This window comes from Eurosta solidaginis, chromosome 4, assembly GCF_040869045.1.
Source record: "Eurosta solidaginis isolate ZX-2024a chromosome 4, ASM4086904v1, whole genome shotgun sequence".
Taxonomy (NCBI): domain Eukaryota; kingdom Metazoa; phylum Arthropoda; class Insecta; order Diptera; family Tephritidae; genus Eurosta; species Eurosta solidaginis.
In genome coordinates this window covers 120,035,990-120,056,022 of record NC_090322.1, presented here as the reverse complement: position 1 = coordinate 120,056,022, position 20,033 = coordinate 120,035,990, and the positions used below count along the sequence as shown (strand labels likewise).

Here is a 20,033-nt window from a genome sequence, read left to right as displayed (position 1 = left end):
GGCGTAGTCACCCGTCACTTACTCCCAGAGTGGCGACGTCTCCCCCTATGCACTTCAGAATTCTACAGTTAAACTGTAATGGATTAACTGGGAAGATCACGGAGATAGTCGATTTCATGAAGCGGCACAACATCCGCATTGCTGCGATTCAAGAGACTAAACTCACAGCAAGATCTGCACTGCAAACCTGTTCTGGGTATAATATCCACAGGAAAGCCGCGAGAGCGGAAATGCAGGCGGCCTCGCGTTTATCATACACCACTCTGTGCAATATCATATATTTGATCCTGGCATCGACCGCAGGGACAATGTCTTAGAACGTCAAGGCCTATCTGTCCGGTCAGGCGATGCAAACCTAGAAATCATCAACATCTACATCCCTCCTGCCACCTGTTGCCCCAGTGGATACCGCCCTAATATTAGCGCCTTACTCACTGGCAACAATCGCGTTATCTTAGGCGACTTTAATGCCCATCACGATCTATGGCATTCAGACTTGCGGGCAGACAGTAGGGGTGAGATTTTGGCGGATCAAATAGAAGAAACTACGTTCTGCACAATAAACGGAGACGCCCCCACACGTATGGTAGGAAACTGTCACAGTTCGCCAGATATCTCAATCGTGGGCGCAGAACTCGTAAACTGCGTCAACTGGCAGCCGATGGTAACATTGGCATCCGACCACCTGCCAATACTTATTTCGCTCGAGCGTACCGCCGACTTCATCGTCACCGGAAAAACGCACTTTCATAAACTTTAAAAAAGGAAAGTGGGTAGAATATAAATCTTTTACAGACAAGCTCTTTCCTGCCCTCCCTATCCGACTGATGCCCGCCAAGGGGAGCGTGCCTTCCGCAAGGTCATTGAATCCGCCTCGGCACGTTTCATTCCCGCCGGGAGGATTCCCGAAATCCGGTCCCACTTCCCGGCGGAGGCCGCAAACTTAGCGAGAGAACGTGACCTTATAAGACAGCTTGATCCAGGCGACCCCCAAATAAGGGATATAAACCAACGCATCAGATTGCTTGTGGACGAACACAAGCGGGCGAAAGGTGAGGAGCGCCTAAGAGGTTGTAACCTCTCTACCGGTGTGGGTAAACTTTGGTCCACTGTAAAGTCCCTATCGAATCCGACTAAGCACAAAGACAAAGTTTCCATCGCCTTCGACGATAAAGTGCTGTCGGATTCGAAAAAATGCGCGAGTGCTTTCTGCCGTCAATATGCAATACATTCTACGGTCGACAAAGATAGACGGAGGGCCAACAGACACGCACATAAACATAAATTCAACGCGTCACCAATTGCCATCACCACCAGAGAGGTTGAAGATGCCATTGGTCACGCTAAACCATCCAAAGCAGTGGGCCCAGACGGCATAGCCATGCCGATGCTTAAAAGCCTAGGGAAAGAGGGTTTCAAATACTTAGCACATGTCTTCAACCTGTCTCTTTCCACCTTTGTCATACCCGAAAAATGGAAAATGGTCAAGGTGGTCCCGCTACTAAAGCCTGGGAAACCAGCTAACATATGAGAGTCGTATCGTTCGATATCTCTCCTATCGCCAGTAGCAAAGACGTTTGAAGCCATTTCGCTCCCCTACTTCCAAGCAAATTTTCAGCTAGCCTCTCATCAGCGTGGCTTCAGAAAACTCCATAGCACCACCACCACGCTAAATGCCATCAGCACCCAGATAAATTCCTGTTTAAACCAAACCCCCACCATAGAACAGTACTCGTAGCGCTAGACCTATCAAAAGCTTTTGATACGGTCAACCATGGCACGTTACTGCAAGACCTGGAAGGGTCTACCCTTCCCTCATGTCTTAAAAGGTGGACCGCAAATTATCTGGGTGGTCGGCAGGCGTCGGCGCAATTTAGAAACGAAACATCAAAACCAAGAAGAATTAAACAAGGGGTACCACTGGGTGGTGTCCTAGCCCCACTTTTGTTTAATTTCTACATATCTAAGCTACCTTCACCACCAGATGGAGTCACTATCGTTTCATACGCCGATGACTGCACATTAATGCCCACAGGCGCAGGCCCAAAGATCGATGAGCTCTGCAACAGAATAAACGGCTACCTCCCTGATCTCTCCAGTTTTTTCACCTCGCTAAACCTGGCATTATCACCGACTAAATCTTCCGCCGCTTTGGCGGCCACCGTGGTGTGATGGTAGCGTGCTCCGCCTATCACACCGTATGCCCTGGGTTCAACTCCCGGGCAAAGCAACATCAAAATTTTAGAAATAAGATTTTTCAATTAGAAGAAAATTTTTCTAAGCGGGGTCGCCCCTCGGCAGTGTCTGGCAAGCGCTCCGATTGTATTTCTGCCGTGAAAAGCTCTCAGTGAAAACTCATCTGCCTTGCAGATGCCGTTCGGAGTCGGCATAAAACATGTAGGTCCCGTCCGGCCAATTTGTAGGGAAAAATCAAGAGGAGCACGACGCAAATTGGAAGAGAAGCTCGGCCTTAGATCTCTTCGGAGGTTATCGCGCCTTACATTTTTATTTTATTTATAAATCTTCCGCGACCTTATTTACAACATGGACGTCCCACATGTCGACCATTTTGGAACATCCACGTTGATAACACTACGCTACCGACTGTCCTACACCCCAAAATCTTGGGTGTGACGTTTGATGAGGATCTACATTTTGGTGAGCACGCAGCCGCAATTGTTCCGAAAATCCAGAGCCGTAATAAAATCCTCAAATCCCTTGCTGGCAGTACCTGGGGAAAAGATAAAGAAACGCTCATTACTACATACAAAGCAATTGGCCACCCGTTTACGTGCTACGCGTCACCCATATGGTCGCCAAGCCTAAAAACTACCCACTGGAAGAAGCTACAGGCCTGCCAAAATACTGCTCTCAGAATCGCCACGGGCTGCCTTCTTATGTCCCCAGAACACCATCTACATAATGAGGCGAGAATACTCCCCATCAGGGAGAGAAATGAGATGCTAACCAAACAGTTCCTGTTGAATACCCAGAAGCCTGGGCATCCAAACAGACATCTGATTGATGAGCCAACACCGCCTAGGGGCTTTAGGAGTCATCTCCGTAAGCATTTTGAGGAAATACGGCACCTGAGAACCCAGCCGTATGAAGCAAAAAAACACAAGGAGGTCCTTGGTGAACTCCGCAAACAGGCGTCGGACCTTTATGTCAGGAATTGCCCGGTGAATCCAGTACTCAAAGAAAAGTACCCAAAACTGGTGGAAGAGGAACGCATACTCCCCAGGGAAACGCGTGTCACTCTTGCTCAACTTCGTTCTGGATACTGTAGCAGGTTAAACTGTTACCTATCCTGAATCAACCCCGACATACCAAATGTATGCCCCGCTTGCAATGTGTCCCCACATGACACCAACCATCTCTTTAATTGTATTGTGGAACCAACGCCTCTAACACCCCTTTCATTATGGTCCACCCCCGTTGAAACAGCAAGTTTCTTTGGACTCCCGTTAGAGGATATTGATGACAATTTGTGATCGGTCGCGGCTGTTAGGTGGGGCGAAGCACTGCTAGAACAACAACAACAACATCAATGGCCCAACTATCGGCTCCATCTTTCCTTCCATCAACACTTCTTAGCCGAATCATTGGTACCAAATTGCTTGTGATCGGGCGTTTCAATTACAAGTCCCACCTTGGTAAGATAGGAGTCTATGAAGCACCAACCATTTTATGGATAATGGTATCCTGTTGCCGGACAACTCCGCCCAGAATTCTACTACGTTTCCATTTCCATGCATAAGTATTTCGCTGTAACATGTTCTGACTTTTGCAAAAGCATCAGATACATGATACAATCCCACAATTTTAATACAAGTATTAATACAAGTATTAGGGGCATGTGAGCAACCCTTCCTTAGCACCAGGCATCTGGAACACAATTGATGTGACCAACCAATTTACATTATGATCAAAAGCGTCCGTTCATTGTGAATAACTACCAATGCCATCTATAAGTCCAAAATGTATTTTCTCCATGAATTAACTACTTCGACGTCATCTATAAAGCGAAATGGCCGTTCGTTGTGAATATATCTATCTGAATGTCATGCGCCACCAGACAGTCATAATCACAAGTACTTAACACATCCAAACTCAAGATACATCTCATTACTCACAAGTACTAGTTACGTATTCTTAAGATCAAATGTTTTAGTCTAACGTTGTTTCAAAAAATTTCAAAAAGAAGGATGGGCACTAACCCACTCTTACAATTATCCATAATTATCCACAACGAGAGACCATATGTTGCAACTGAATTACCAGCTAAACGTTTCTCATTTAGTTTTATCTGCAACTTTCGACCTGCCTTATTTGCAACTTTCGTACAACCTTATTTATACTCGGCATTGTATTGCACATCTTATATTCTTCCCCTTTATTTATTTATATTCCTCTTTATTCATCATCCTTTGTTTATCAACTTTGTACAATTTTGGGATGTATCCAACCATTCCTTCCGAAGAGAATACTTTATTGCCAACTCCAGCGAAGAAGTGACTGCATAACTTCATTAAGCATGCTTTATTGTCAACTTCCACAGAGGTGATCTCCTCGTATTAAGGACACGCCACGAATTCAAAATACGCCCTGAAACCACAGCCACCGCGATTCTCCCATAAGGGGTCGAACCCAAGGACAGGAGATGAGACCTGAATATAATGCAATATATTCAGATCACAACTGGCTTCTCCTGCTCCCCGGTGACAGTTTTTATAAGGACCATGTTTAGGGTCCCGCATATGGTACACAGCGTCCATAACTGCTCGCTTTCGAGTAAATGCCACTCAAGGATTGGTTAACCTTATCGGTACTAAGATGACGTACATTTGTTACAGTTTTAGGGTGCACTGAGTGGTTTGGAGTGTGAGGATCATAAGATCAACACAAACCAATTTAACCAACAGTACGGTCCCTTTTCGTCACTAATAAGATGACGTACATTTGCTACGGTTTTAGGGTGCACTGTTGGCTCGGAGTATGAAAATTCAAAAATCATAAATCAATTTAATTATCAAACCAACAATACGGTCCCTTTTCGTCACTAATACGATGACGTAAATTTTGGGTTGATATTATGATCGCCTCTTACGATCGGTATATTCTTCTACCCCTACCCCTAACCCACTGGGTGGACACTGGTATGAATGTTGGAGATTCGAGTTCAATACTCAGCTCCCGAGAAGCTAGCTGATGAAGAAGTGAAATTCAGAAACATGTCCTAGTAACCATCGCCGTTTGTAAACTTTGCAATTTTTGTCTAATATCAAGAACAAAACAATTGCATAAAGCAATATGAGCAAAGTCATTAATGGGCAGTGGTTTGTCAAGCGTCGAGATCTAAAACTGCTCAGCTACAGAAGAAATATCATCAGCTGAGGGTAAAACTAACTTAATAGAATATAGAAACAAACATATACAGCATTAACGATTAAGAGAGATAAGAACAGTCTTTTTATAGAAAAAAGGGGGTCCGACACATCAAATTCGTTCTACATTGTTTAAAAAGAAGAGGTTTGTAGTGTCTCGTAGTGCGACAGGGAACACTAAATTTCACTTCGTTCAGAAGAAATGCGCTTGAAATTGATCCATTCAGTAATTTTGTCATAAATATAACGCCAGTAATAATTTCCCTACGACTAGCAAGAGTTGGAAGATTGATAAGTTTTAATCGATTAGTGTAAGGTGGAAGATTAAATAAAGGGCCCCTTTGACAATTGCTTAAGGCAAATAGTAAAAACTGTTTTTGTATAGATTCGAGCCTGTCAGTAGGACTTGAAAACGCGGATTCCAGACTATTGAGCCATACTCTAATATCGGTCTAGCCAATGTTGTGAAGGGGTTTTCGTAACGTAGTGGTCGCAAAAATCGTTTGACCACCTTTTCACAAATTCTAAGACACCTTTAGCTCTATTGAAAGTGGCACTTATATGAGTGTTGAAGCTAAGTTTGCAGTTCATTGTAACTCCCAATTCTACAAAAACATTAACACTTTCAAGGTTTTGGTTGTTAATTGTGTAAGAAGCTGGTTGTAAACTCATACGGGAAATAAAATTTACATTTTTGAAGATTAAGCGGCATGTGGTTCACATTGCACCAAGCAGCTAAGCAGTTTAAATCCGTCTGAAATAAAGAACGTTCTTCAATCGACGCGTAAGTCTTAAAAAGTTTTACATCATCAGCCTACATCAAGATTTTAGAATACTTCATATCATTTCAATTAAATAAAAGCGTTGGACGCGTAAAATTTCTATTGGTAGTCATAAGTAAGACCAACTGAAATTTCACGCGTCCACCGCTTTTATTTGTCTGATCAACTCCCTAGATTGATGAGGAGTGTGATGACTAGTACCCTAGGACCTACCTAGTTATTTTCTAGCTTTTAGTATTATTATTACTTCATGTAAGTATTGTTTTCAATAAAACCGTTTAACTAAAATTTTTTTCTAATTGTTTTTGCTTTTAATGTCCTATCAATTTAAAGAATTCTTGCACACGAATTTGCCGTAGATAAGTGGCATGTTTTATAATTTCGAAAAAAAAAATATTTAACTTTTTTATGGTGCACCGCCAACTTCACGTGAAGTTAGCGTACCACTTTTCGAAAACCACCTTAGAGACCAGTTAGGAAAATAATTCTTGCACGTGAATTTGCCGTAGATAAGTGGCATATTTTATAAATTGAAAAAAAAAATCATACTTTTTTATGATCTCCCGCCAACTTCATATTGTAACGAATTCTGGGGATTTCTTATATTTATACACCTTCTGCTAACGTTCGAATCGCTAAACTGTTGAATAAATCACTGCAATATTTAGTACTGCAAACTGGTCTTTATTTAGATAACTTTGGGAGTAGTACTTCACAATTATACTTCACAACCAATAGCGTGTTTAAGTCAAAACTGACTACTGATTACTCAGCTTGTGCTGCTTTTATACTCCCCGTTGCTTCGTTCGCATATTTCTCCTAAGGTCTAGGCGCTTCACCTTCTAGAACTTTTGTATCTCCTGCTTGGTTACCATCTATATACATGTATATTTGTAGTTTATGTTTATCTTATAGCCATATGCGGGTGTATGTGTGAGTAACTACTTCGGCTGATGATTACATGTGTTTGTGAGTATCTCTTCGTTGTCTTGTATGTATGTGTGTAAATGATGATTGATTTGTTCATGTACAGAAGAGTGGCAGCTTGTTTTATTGGTGTTGTTCCTTTATTTACTAACAATATAGTGATGCTAAAATTCGCCACACTGCCCTCCTCCTAAATCGGATCGTCCCGATCAGATAAATTGTCTGATCTAAACGCTGCCGGCCTTTTCAAACGAACCACTTTCATTTTGTTTCGTGGTTTGCCAATGGTTTGTATGCGGTAAACTACATCGTTGATCCGTTTTAAAACTTTGTATGGGCCTTCCCAATTACACTGCAATTTCGGGGACACACCTTTTTTTCGTTGTGGGTTGTATAACATCACCAAATCTCCTTCCCGAAAACCTTCTGAATTAATTGCTTTATCGTATCTGGCCTTCATCTTGTCACTCATAATCTTTGTTCGTTGCCTTACAAGATCGTGTATTTCTCTCATATCTTCCAAGATACCAGTAGATTTCTTGGCCTTTCTCCCCGCATCGGCATTTATCCCAAACTTCAAATCAGCGGGCAGTCGAAGGTCATTGCCAAAAATTACCTTTGCGATAGTTTGGCCCGTTGTCTTATGCACTGCCGATCAGTAAGCCATCAAGAATAATGATATGTGTGTATCCCACTCTTTATGGAACTTGTTGACTACTTTCCTTAACTGCTCCTCCAAGGTTCTATTGAAACGTTCCACCATACCATCGGACTGAGGATGCAATGCAGTTGTCCGTGTTTTTCGAATGCCCAATGTCTTACACATTTCTTGGAACACAGCTGATTCAAAATTTCTCCCTTGGTCTAAATATAACTCCATTGGTACACCATACCTTGCAACCCAATTGTTTATAAACACTTCTGCTACTGTTTCCGCTTCTTCATTTGGGATTGGGCATACCTCTGACTGACGACAACCAACCCAATAGAATCGTTGCTTAATTTTCTCGATGACCTCCACTGGAACCATTATGCAGCTCGCTGAGAACGTCAGGAATCCTTTTCTGAGGAACAACTATCAGTTTCTTCTTGCATTTACCCTCCTCACTCTCCCATATTCGATGCAAGCAACCGGTTATGCTTGTAGGTGTCGTCGGATTTACATCCAACAGTGAAGGTTCAGGAATCGACGTATATGGTGCCCCAATCAAAAAATGGGCTGGTGTAAGTGCATCGGACTCGGTATCTGAAGATGTGCATAATGGCCGAGAATTGATCGCCTCAATTTGTGTGAGAATGGTAGAATATTCCTCGAATGTAAATACGTTGTTCCCGACAACTCGCCGAAGATGCAATTTGATTGATCGTATGCCGGACTCCCAAAGTCCACCAAAATTTGGTGCGGATGGTGGAATAAAATGCCACTGAACGCCTTCAACAGCTAGGGCGTCCAACACTTGGTGAATATGCACTTCTGAAACAGCAAACTTTTGAAGCTCATTTAGCACCCGTTTAGCTCCGTGAAATGTTGTACCATTGTCTGAATACAAATCGGTTGGCAGTCCACGACGAGCGACAAAGCGACGAAAGGCTGCTAAGAATGCGTCTGTTGTGAAATCGCTGACGAGCTCAATATGCCTTTGTGCCTTTGTGGACATGCAAAAGAAAAGAGCGAATCATGCCTTCCAGTTTTTGCGTTGCGAGTTCGGGAAAGTTTTATTTGGACAGGCCCAGCATAATCTAGACCAAAATGTTGGAAACAACGAGTAGGCTGTAATCGTACATCAGGAAGATCAGCCATCAGCTGCTCAAGTTCCGACGTTGCATAAAGCAGCTTTTGCAAGAAAACACTTTCGTACGATATTACGACAGCCAATTATCCAATAGTTTTGTCTTACAAGCGCAAAAGTCGCGTCAACCACAGGATGCAAGTACTTAATATGAATGTACCTGCAAATAAGTTGAGAAACATTAGAAACTTTAGACGATAAAATAATATGCTTAGCCGAATTGGGCAAGGAAGCATTTTGATACGCCCTTCAACGCGAAGAACACCAGATTCGTCGAAATAGGGGGTGAAACGCAGGAGCTTCGACTTTTTTTTTCAATTGAGGACCAAATATTGAGACCAAATTTGGCTCACACAACATTGTCACGGCAACATAAGGCTGAACGAAGCCAGCAACATACAACATTGTCACCGCAACATGAGGCTGAACGAAGCCAGCAACACGATCACACAAGAAACATATTATGCCTACAGCAAGTCAAACACACGAATACACTAAGCAATAGACTAGGCCATACCAACTTCAACCGCAACATCAAACAACAATATACCCAAGTCATGCGACAACAACAACTACAGCTTCTACCGACACACGACTGATCGTAACAACACGGTCGCAACACGTCGGCGAGCAAACCAAAATCATCAACACATTTATTACGTTTATTCAAGTCTATAATAGGACGACCATAGCAAGCAGTGAGTCAGTCGGCACGGAGCAGTGGTAGTGAACAGTTCTAAGCTGAAGAGTGATAGCTCGTAGATAGGGTTTGACCAGTGCGAGACATCATTACTCAGGTTAGACGCGAACTGAGCCAAACCAAGGTTTAGGTTGCGCCCCTCCGTTCCACCACCGCCAACCGTGAGCCGCTACATTAACGCGAGTGAACGTAGTAAGAGCGACGCCGATGCAGTCAACCACGGCAGCAAAAGGTATAGCCCGGCACTGTGATTATTAATCGGATCTACGGACGGACGGTGATAGCTCGTAGATGGGGTTTGACCAGTGCGAGACATCACCACCTGACGTAGACGCAGACTGAGCCGTACATGAGTGTTGTGGTTGTTCCCCGCTCATTAAACGCTTAAGGCTGCGCTCCGCCGACTCATCACAGTCGACCGCGAGGCGACCCGTAATCGCTGCCGAGCCATCGTCGATCTGCAAAAGCGTCAAACCGCCACCAACGAGCGTCCCCAGTGGCCGCATATTCATCATAACCGAGCGTCCTCAGTGACTGCATATCCTTTTAATCAAGCGTCCTGAGTGACTAAATACTAATCGCGACGCCAGCGTCAACAACGAGCGTCCCCAGTGGCCGCATACCCATTATCATCGCGCGTCCTCAGCGACGAAATACTAACCGCGACGCCAGTGTTAACGCGTCGCCAACGAGCGTCCCCAGTCGCCGCCTACCTACTATTTCAAGCGTCCTCAGCGACTAAATACTAACCGCGATATCAGCATCAACGCGTCGCCAACGAGCGTCCCCAGTGGCCGCATACCCATTATTTCAAGCGTCCTCAGCGACTAAATACCAACCGCGACACCAACGTCAACGCGTCGTCAACGAGCGTCGCCAGTGACCATACACAGTATCATCGAGCGTCCTCAGTGGCCCCATACCTATCATAACCAAGCGTCCATCAGCGACAACATACTAATCACGACCGCCAGCGCAGTAATAGCGTTATTAACAGGAGCGCGTCCTCAGCAAATACCCAGAACGACAGCCAACGCAGCGACGAACGCCAGCGTAGGCACGCCACTAAGGCGTCCACGCGCTAACGGGACCGGGTGGACCGTTAGCCAATACAAAAGCATAGTAATAACAACGTAAGCAAGCACGCCAGCAGGCACGCCAACGGGACTCGGGTGTACCCTTACCAACTAGGCCACGCCGACACCGAATGCCAAAACGTGAACAATTGAACTTAAATGAAATTTTAGGATAAGTTTGTTATAAATAATTAAGTGAGTTTAATAAAGTGAATTTGTACGACTTGGAAAAGGCGCCTTGGCATAAATTTATTGGACGGAACCCAGAACACGGCGAGTATACCCCAGCAATTATTTAAGAAGCATCGGGGCACAGGGTAAACTTCGTTGCAATGGTGAATTCCCTCTTTAAATGTGGTCTCTGGCGAATGGCGAGAAATAGTATTAGCAGCAAGTTTAAGAAAGCGGGCACTCAGACCGTTTCAATAAGTGTTTTGGTCTGCTTTTTTCGACTACACCTCTGAATAAATCGTTGGCAGCATGCTACCACCCGTAATAACCGTAGCCATGTTGATGTTCTATTTATAAGTTTGTCCAAAACATTATCTTTGCCTTCAGCATAAAGGAATATGCCTGGATGAGTGTTACGTTGTTCGGCAATGACGCAAGTGTCATTAGATGTGGTCTACTTGCTGATGGTTGGCCATTTCCTTTGAGGCAAGGATAGCCACGACGGTCCGTTCCACCAAAGTGGTTGGCGACTCAGTTCAGATGGAAGTACCCCACGCGATGCGCAATCAGCAGGGTTGTCAGCAGACCGTACATGTTGCCAATTTTGCCTTGGGCAGACATCTAGTATCTCTGCAGTTCTGTTGCACACGGAGACATCGGATACGACTACTTCACGTGGAATCTTGACATTAGCGAGAAAATGTAACTCACATCATTTTCTTCCAGCGATCGCTCAAAGTTGGAGGTAGCGCATGATCCCAGTCTACCCCTTGACACCATGTTTTTTGTAGAAAGCTTTTAAAGAGCACCACGCTAGGTGAGATTATGCCCAGTGGATCAAAGATTTTGGCTGTAGTCAACGGCACGTGGCGTTTCGTAGGCTCTTCGCATGACTCCTGAGGCATTTTAAATGATATCCGGAATTCGTCTGTGTCAGGACTCCACTGTAGTCTCTGTGGGTAGCGTTTCCAATAAAGGTTTGCAATTCGAACACAATTTTTGCAACTTAAAATTTGCTCAATTTAGGAGATCTATAAGTTCTGATTTAAGTTCAAGAAGGTCATCAAGTGTATCGCATCCCTTAGCTACATCGTCAACATAGGTATCATGTAGAATTACACGCACTGCTTGTGGATAAATTGTTTTATGATCCTGTGCTAGTTGCTTAAGCACACGCACGGCGAGAAATGGCGACGACGCCAACCCATACGTCACCGTGAGTAGCCGGTAATATTCGATTGGTGACAACTCATCTTCACGCCAAGCTATACGCTGAAAGTTAGTGTCTGGGTTTGATATCAAAATTCCGCGAAACATTTTTTCAATGTCGGCGGAGAAAACATAACGATTCTGACGAAAACGAACACACACTTCGAATAAATCGCGCTGAATTGGCGGCCCAATATGTAATCGCTCGTTGAGTGAGTGCCCACTAGAATCTTTGCAAGATCCATCAAACACGACCCGAAATTTTGTGGTTGAACTCTCCGGCTTAACAACTGCGTGGTGAGCCAGATAAAAGCACTTCGATGGATCGAAGTCAATTTCGTAGGGCGCAATACGAGTCATATGGCCAAGTGATATATACTCACGCATAAACTGGATGTATTGCGATTTTAGCAAGGCATCTCGTTTTAACCGGCTTTCCGTGTGCTTTAATCTGGTTGCAGCTTGCTGCAGCGTTGATGATATTACTGGAATCTTATCCTTGAAGGCATAACTTACTATGTAAGTACCGTCAGTTCGACGGGTGTGTGTGCGGACAAAGTCGGTCTATCTTTTCAGGGGGAGGTTGGATTTCTTCCACCTCCATAAATGATTGAAATGGGGCATCAATATTAATAGTCGCGTGATGAGCGGCAACACTTAGATTACTTTGATTGTTTAATAAATACGCTCCCGCTACCACCCAACCGAACACGCTGTTTATCAAAATAGGCATATTAGACCCCAGTTGTTTTTGCTCACCAGTATAAATGCTCCTCCGTGGCGGCCACCGTGGTGTGATGGTAGCGTGCTCCGCCTATCACACCGTATGCCCTGGGTTCAACTCCCGGGCAAAGCAACATAAAATTTTAGAAATAAGGTTTTTCAATTAGAAGAAAATTTTTCTAAGCGGGGTCGCCCCTCGGCAGTGTTTGGCAAGCGCTCCGGGTGTATTTCTGCCATGAAAAGCTCTCAGTGAAAACTCGTCTGCCTTGCAGATGCCGTTCGGAGTCGGCATAAAACATGTAGGTCCCATCCGGTCAATTTGTAGGGAAAATCAAGAGGAGCACGACGCAAATTGGAAGAGAAGCTCGGCCTTAGATCTCTTCGGAGGTTATCGCGCCTTACATTTATTTTTTTTTATTTATAAATGCTCCACAGTTGATCAGAGTCAATCAGTACATCAATAGGAGCTGATTCCGCAAATGTAGGGTCGGCGATTGAGAGTTTCGCAATTGAATTCCACAATGTTGAAGGTACATTCACGGTCTGAACAGGAATTTGCGAAGTAAGCTTACTTAAAACATAGGCGTTGATATTAAGGGTCGCATCGTTTACTTTGGAGAGTATAGAAAAGTTAACTCGACCTCGTGTTACACCAGCACTACACGTTGCTAAATCCGAAACTGATACGCGGCCATTACTGCGTGACAGACCGACGTGTGTACAAAGGCTTCTGAACCAAACGTTATTGTTGACCCTGAGTCGGGCAATATCCGGCAACCTACCTTTTTGCCCTATTTATCTTCAACCACAGCGGTAACTGTTGGAAGAAATTTATGAGGTACGGGAGCAATACTCGAGGTTAGAGTTATTATAGTGTGTTTTGATGTTGGCAAATGCGAGCATTGAGTAGTGACAGCAGGTACGGTTTCTTGTTGGTTCTATGAGGGTGAAGAAGAAGACGAGATAGCGGAACGATCATCGTGCAAAAGGGTATGGTGACGTAAATTACATTTTTTACAGTTATGCCTCGATTGACATGAACCTACGGAATGCGAAGGTGCTAAGCAGTTGAAGCAAAGCTTTTGCTTTTGTACAGTTGCCCGACGTGTAGATGGTGACTACTGTTTGAATTGAGTGCATTGCCAAAGCGTATGCTTGTCCTTGCAGATTATACATTGCTTATTTTTAATATCATGGGCATTTGCCAACAAAGCGACGCGACGAGTGTGTGCCGAGCGAGAAGGTAAGCAAGCTTCAAATGAGTCACAGCGATGAGAAATAAAGTTTATAAACTCCCCGAACGTTTTTTCACTCTTGATATCGCATATGTCTGCCCACTTCTTCCGAGATTCTTCGTATAATTTATTTAGCATAATTTGGATAAGGCAAGTGTCACGAGATGTAACATTCAATGCGTCCAGGCCTCTGATAGCCTGATCTTCCCCATCAACTATCTGTCGAAGAACCGCTGTGCTGTTCGAAGTATGAGTGGGTAAAGACAGAAACGATTGCACAAGTGACTTAATTATAAGCCTTTTGCGCTCATATCGTTTGACCAAACGGCCCTATGCCTGCTCATAATTATTGTTACCAACACAAATATGTTTTATGGTGGCTAAGGCATCGCCTTCCAAGTATGAAACTAGATATTGAAATTTATGGGTAAGATTGAACCCAGGTTTATTTCCAGCTGCGCTAAGAAATAAGTCACGAAAGGTAATCCAATCTTCATACTTTCCGTTGAACTTAGGTAATTGAATTTTTGATAAATGAACATTTTGTCCATTACGAGTAGCGGAAAATGTTTCCAAAAATGACGCTTATTGTGTTGCTAGACGCTCAATTACGTCATCTTCCCTAAAGGTCGATGCTTGATTCGTTGGTGCCAAGTTAGAAAGTTGGGTAAGCAAAAGGGCGTGCGTTTGAAAATGCTTTTCCTCTGTTAGTTCCACATCTTCGATAGGGTCGACAAAGTTTTCTTCTGCAGAATATGCCTACAGCTCTTGACTCATGCGCACGAAATCTTTATAAGCAGCTTCCAACTTTTCTAATCGGTATACAAGCGCTTTCCGTGTAAGCGCTTGGCCTTGTTGCTTGGCAGCCTTTTAAGCACGGTCTATAGTTAACCTAGCCCAGGCTCGATTACGCTGAAGCAGCTCCATTACAGTGTTGGCTAAAGCGTACAAAATTTTTACGACGACCGCAAGAAATTCATGAGCACTAATTTTATTATCCGGCTCGAATGGATCAGACATTTTATGATTCAGAACCTAACAGCTTTGGGCGCGAATTACTTACGGAGTTGATGATTACCAAGAAAAGGTGCACAACGTTTTTCTTAAAGGCGGACGAACCGATCTCTTTATTTGTTTAAGTTGTACTGACCATGAGTACGCTTACGGTATGGATAAAGGGATGACTGGAAGTAAAGGGTGTGCCGTTTCGAAATTTAGCAACCTCAATTAAAGGGTGTCTCATTTCCCAACACTTCTCAAATTTCACCCGCATGTGTTTATCCACAATCTGTCTGATACTTTGGTTTATGTCACGTTCTCTCGCTAAATCTACGGACGCCGCTAGAAAGTGACCGGATTTCCGAGATTCTTCCAGCGGGAATAAAACGAGCTGACGCGGATTCAATGCCTTTGCGGAAAACACCCTCCCCCTGACGCACGGTGGGGTATTTGAACAATCTAGATGGCCAAAACTAAAACAGCAGTTATTTCTGTTCAAAAAGTGGTTGTCTCACTTCATTGTTATGAAAGGAAGTATTTGACAGTAAATTCACGGTGCTCCGCGCAGAATTTCTATGGATCGGGATTACATGAGATAGGGATTACATAAGGTCTCAATACCTTAAGAGTGTTTTCAAATGATATGATTAGAAAAAAATCATAAACACTTTTTGTAACCTGTACAAGACCTCAAAACTAGGCAAAATGGCACATAAAAGATTTTCGTAAAAAGTTGAGTAAATTCAAGTTAGGACAAACAATAATTTTTCCCATGTTAACGAAATGGGAAAATAAAATAAAAATATCGTACCCCGTAGAGTGGAGTTATAGGACCCATCTTTGGTGAGGGTTTTTTTTTTTAATAAAATAGAAACATTTGAGAGGATAGAAATTGAAAACTTGTTTTTCTCGGCACACCCTAAAGCACATATGTACATACATACATATGTACCCGTTATCAGAAATCCTGCGCGCAAGCGGGAAAATACAAATACGAAGTATGCACAAACTTTTCTCTGATTTTCGAAAGAAAGAAGACCGACATGTATTTTATAAACCGTTATAGTTGCAAACATCATCAACACAAAAACAATCAAAATATTGATGCAACTAAATTTACGCATTACTTAAATCATTGTATGCGCGCTAACATGTACATGTGTACATATGTATGTATGAATGTTCATACGGGTTTTCGCGAAGCGTCTGCTGGCTTCAGACTTAAGGGCCCATTACTGATACTTAGCATAGACTGGACTTGACTTGGCGTAAACTTGTCGTAAACTTGGCAATTTATCACCGATTATACTCCACTTAGCGCATACACTCTGGCATCATAATCAATAAATGTCAATTTGTATGTCAAAATGAAATGGAAACAAACAAATGGCATCTCAAAATGTAAACGTCACTTAGAACTTACATAGAAAATCAAAATTCAACAGACTTCTAAGTGAAGTTAAGTGTTGCTAACTTTTGAGTAATCAGTAACATGCAACTCACTGATTTTCGAAAGTTATAATTTATGTTTATTAGGGTCGGCAAAATATAAAATTTAATTTTTCCTTTTGGTATAGTGAAAATATTTTTCAGGACAGTGAAACATTTAGGCAATCAATAAGGTATAAATTATTGTAGTCGTTAGGCAGCTGTACGTCGTGTTTTCACGAAGTGTCTGCTGGCTTGAGTCTTAAGCTAGCAGACACTCCCGTTTCTCGGAACCGGACGCAGCTTTACATTTTTTTTGCGGTATTAAATTGCCAATAAATGTAATATCAATTATCCAAGTCGTTCGGAAGTCGTAGGTCGTGTTTTCGCGAAGTGTCTGCTGGCTTGAGTCTTAAGCTAGCAGACACTCCCGTTTCTCGGAACCGGACGCAGCTTTAAATTTTTTTGCGGTATTAAATTGCCAATAAATGTCATATCAATTATCCAAGTCGTTCGGAAGTCGTAGGTCGTGTTTTCACGAAGTGTCTGCTGGCTTGAGTCTTAAGCTAGCAGACACTTCCGTTTCTCGGAACCGGACGCAGCTTTAAATTTTTTTTTGCGGTATTAAATTGCCAATAAATGTAATATCAATTATCCAAATCGTTCGGAAGTCGTAGGTCGTGTTTTCACGAAGTGTCTGCTGGCTTGAGTCTTAAGCTAGCAGACACTCCCATTTCTCGGAACCGGACGCAGCTTTAAATTTTTTTTGCGGTGTTAAATTGCCAATAAATGTAATATCAATTATCCAAGTCGTTCGGAAGTCGTAGGTCGTGTTTTCACGAAGTGTCTGCTGGCTTGAGTCTTAAGCTAGCAGACACTCCCGTTTCTCGGAACCGGACGCAGCTTTACATTTTTTTTGCGGTATTAAATTGCCAATAAATGTAATATCAATTATCCAAGTCGTTCGGAAGTCGTAGGTCGTGTTTTCACGAAGTGTCTGCTGGCTTGAGTCTTAAGCTAGCAGACACTCCCGTTTCTCGGAACCGGACGCAGCTTTAAATTTTTTTTGCGGTATTAAATTGCCAATAAATGTAATATCAATTATCCAAGTCGTTCGGAAGTCGTAGGTCGTGTTTTCACGAAGTGTCTGCTGGCTTGAGTCTTAAGCTAGCAGACACTCCCGTTTCTCGGAACCGGACGCAGCTTTAAATTTTTTTTGCGGTATTAAATTGCCAATAAATGAGGTATAAATTATTTAATATATAATATTGTTGTTTGCTATAGTGTGTCTGCCACCTTAATAGGACCTATTACATTGTAAGACTTTTCACATAGGTGTTGCCACTGAGGATGTTTTCACAATGTTACCACCTTTTGCCAAGAAGGGTGCCAGTCTCCTACAAAATTGATCACCACTCAAAAAATCGCCGATATGCGCAGCCGTTTTTGTTATTAAACTTTGAAACAAACACAAGTTTATGTATTGCCAAAAAACTACTGACATGATATGCCATGAAAAAAAGATATATACTTTTGTTTGCAAGGTCTTTAAAAAATTTAATATTGAAAAGTAGTAGTATTACAAGTAACATGTGAATTAAAACACATTTACCTGTCCTAAAAGAAAATATAACTAGATTTTTATAAAGCTAAACAAGTGGACAAGTATTTAGGCTAGAGGGTTATATTGCTTTTTAATCCAAAAATACATCGAACTGCACACAATTTTGATAAAACTTTAGATGTGCGCGGTTAGCTCCGTTGACGTTGCGGATCGGTTTTGGGGTATGTATACTATTCAGTGGACATCTAGGAACGCCAGGGAGAGTATTTAAAAAAAATTGGAATATTTTGAAAAATCGTCCTTTGGCCAGCTAAATTGATCAAATACCCCACCGTGTGACGGGCATCAGTCAGGATAGGGAGAGCAGCAAATGTAAATGTTAATGTTTTGTAATATTCCCACCTTCCCTTTTTGAAGTTTATGAGTGTGCTTTTTCAGAAGTCATGATGAATGAAGGGTGATCGCTCGAGCGAAAGGATTATGGGTAGGTGTTCGGATGCCAATGTTACCATCGGCTGCCAGTTGACACAGTTAACAAGTCCTGCGCTTACGATGGAGATGTCTGGCGAACTTTGACAGCTTCCTTCCTTACGCGTAGGGGCGTCCCCGTTTATCGTGCTGAACACCGTTTCTTCTATTTGGTCCGCTAGCATCTCACCCTTATTGTCCGTCTGTAGTACAGAATGCCACAGATTGTGGTGGGCTTGAAATTTCCTAGAATAATGCGATATTCATCAGTGAGTTGTGAGCTGATGTCAGGGCAGTAACCGCTGGGGCAGCAGTTGACAGGAGGGACATACATATATGTTGTGAATTTCTAAATTTGCATCGCCTGATCGGGCAAATATGCCTAAGCATTCAAGGATGCTGTCCCTGTGGCCGATGTCGGAATGGAGAAGATTTTACTGCACTGAGTGGTGGACGATAAATGAGACTCCGCCTCCATTTCCGTGTTTTTACGGACGTTGGATCACAGCAATACGGATGTTGTGCGGCTTCATAAAATCGACTATCGACGGGTGACTCCGCCTGGGTCGAGGGAGGCTAGGTCGTAAGTGTTGTTGAGACCATGGAACTGGACGTGTTTGAGTAAGCATCGGGGGGGGGGGGGGGGGGGGGGGGGGGGGGGGGGTTGGCGTCCCTGAGGTCAGAACATCTAGGAAATGGCACCGTCCAAGGCAGTAACTGCATTTGGTAGATGTCGCAATCATATATATTCTGTGCTGGCAAAGGGTGCACAAGGTGGTAGGGACTAAGAGAATGCTTCACTGACCCACTCGTGTGCTAGAGGCGGACTACGGGGCTCCCTCGGGCGCGAACAGCAAGGTATCACAAGAGATTTGAAGAAATGACGGCGTCGACGGATTTTGGGATCTATCCCAAAACACCTCGTGACCATCCCTTGAACGTGGCATACTGGCAAGGGTGTGACCGTCCTAAAAAAATTAGGGGTCAGGTACTTGCCATTGATTGGGTTCGATACCTACTCGGAGCAGGATAATATAGAACAGTACCGCTGCAAGGATCTGCTGGGAGGATGACAATTTGTGGGGATACGCAATAAATTAAATGGGGCTGCACTGAAAGGACAGCCCTTGGTAGGGAAAAATTCCGAGTCGCTATGGTACATAGCTGCTTAGGAAAGCTTTTATGCTGAGCTCTATTGCTTTACTATGTAGATGTTGTTCAGGAGCCATAAGCGGACATCCTGTGGCAGTCCTGAGTACATCGTTTTGGCAGGCCAGCAGCCTTTTTCAGTTTGTGTTCTTTAGACCAGGCGACCAGACTGACGAAGTGCAGCACATGAGTTGGTCTGAAAGTTGTAAGAAGTTTTTTTAATCTATTCCCCAAGTGCCGGCAAGCTTCTTGAAGATATTGTTGCGGCTTTGTACTTTGGATACAATTTGGTGGTGAGAGTGTTATTGAAATTTATCCCTTAGAACTTTGGGTGACTGGCAGTTGGTAATGTAACACCATCGGCGTGAACATCCAATATTTGCTTCGTATGTTGCATCTACGTCGCAAGCAGTGGCCGTGGATTT

The 20,033-nt window shown here is 43.3% G+C and overlaps 1 protein-coding gene across 5 annotated transcripts in view; it reads left to right on the top strand.

Annotated features, from left to right (window-relative positions):
- The window catches only part of LOC137250227 (uncharacterized), a 102,910-nt gene that overhangs the window by 40,389 nt on the left and 42,488 nt on the right, over positions 1-20,033 (top strand). The window lies entirely within an intron of this gene.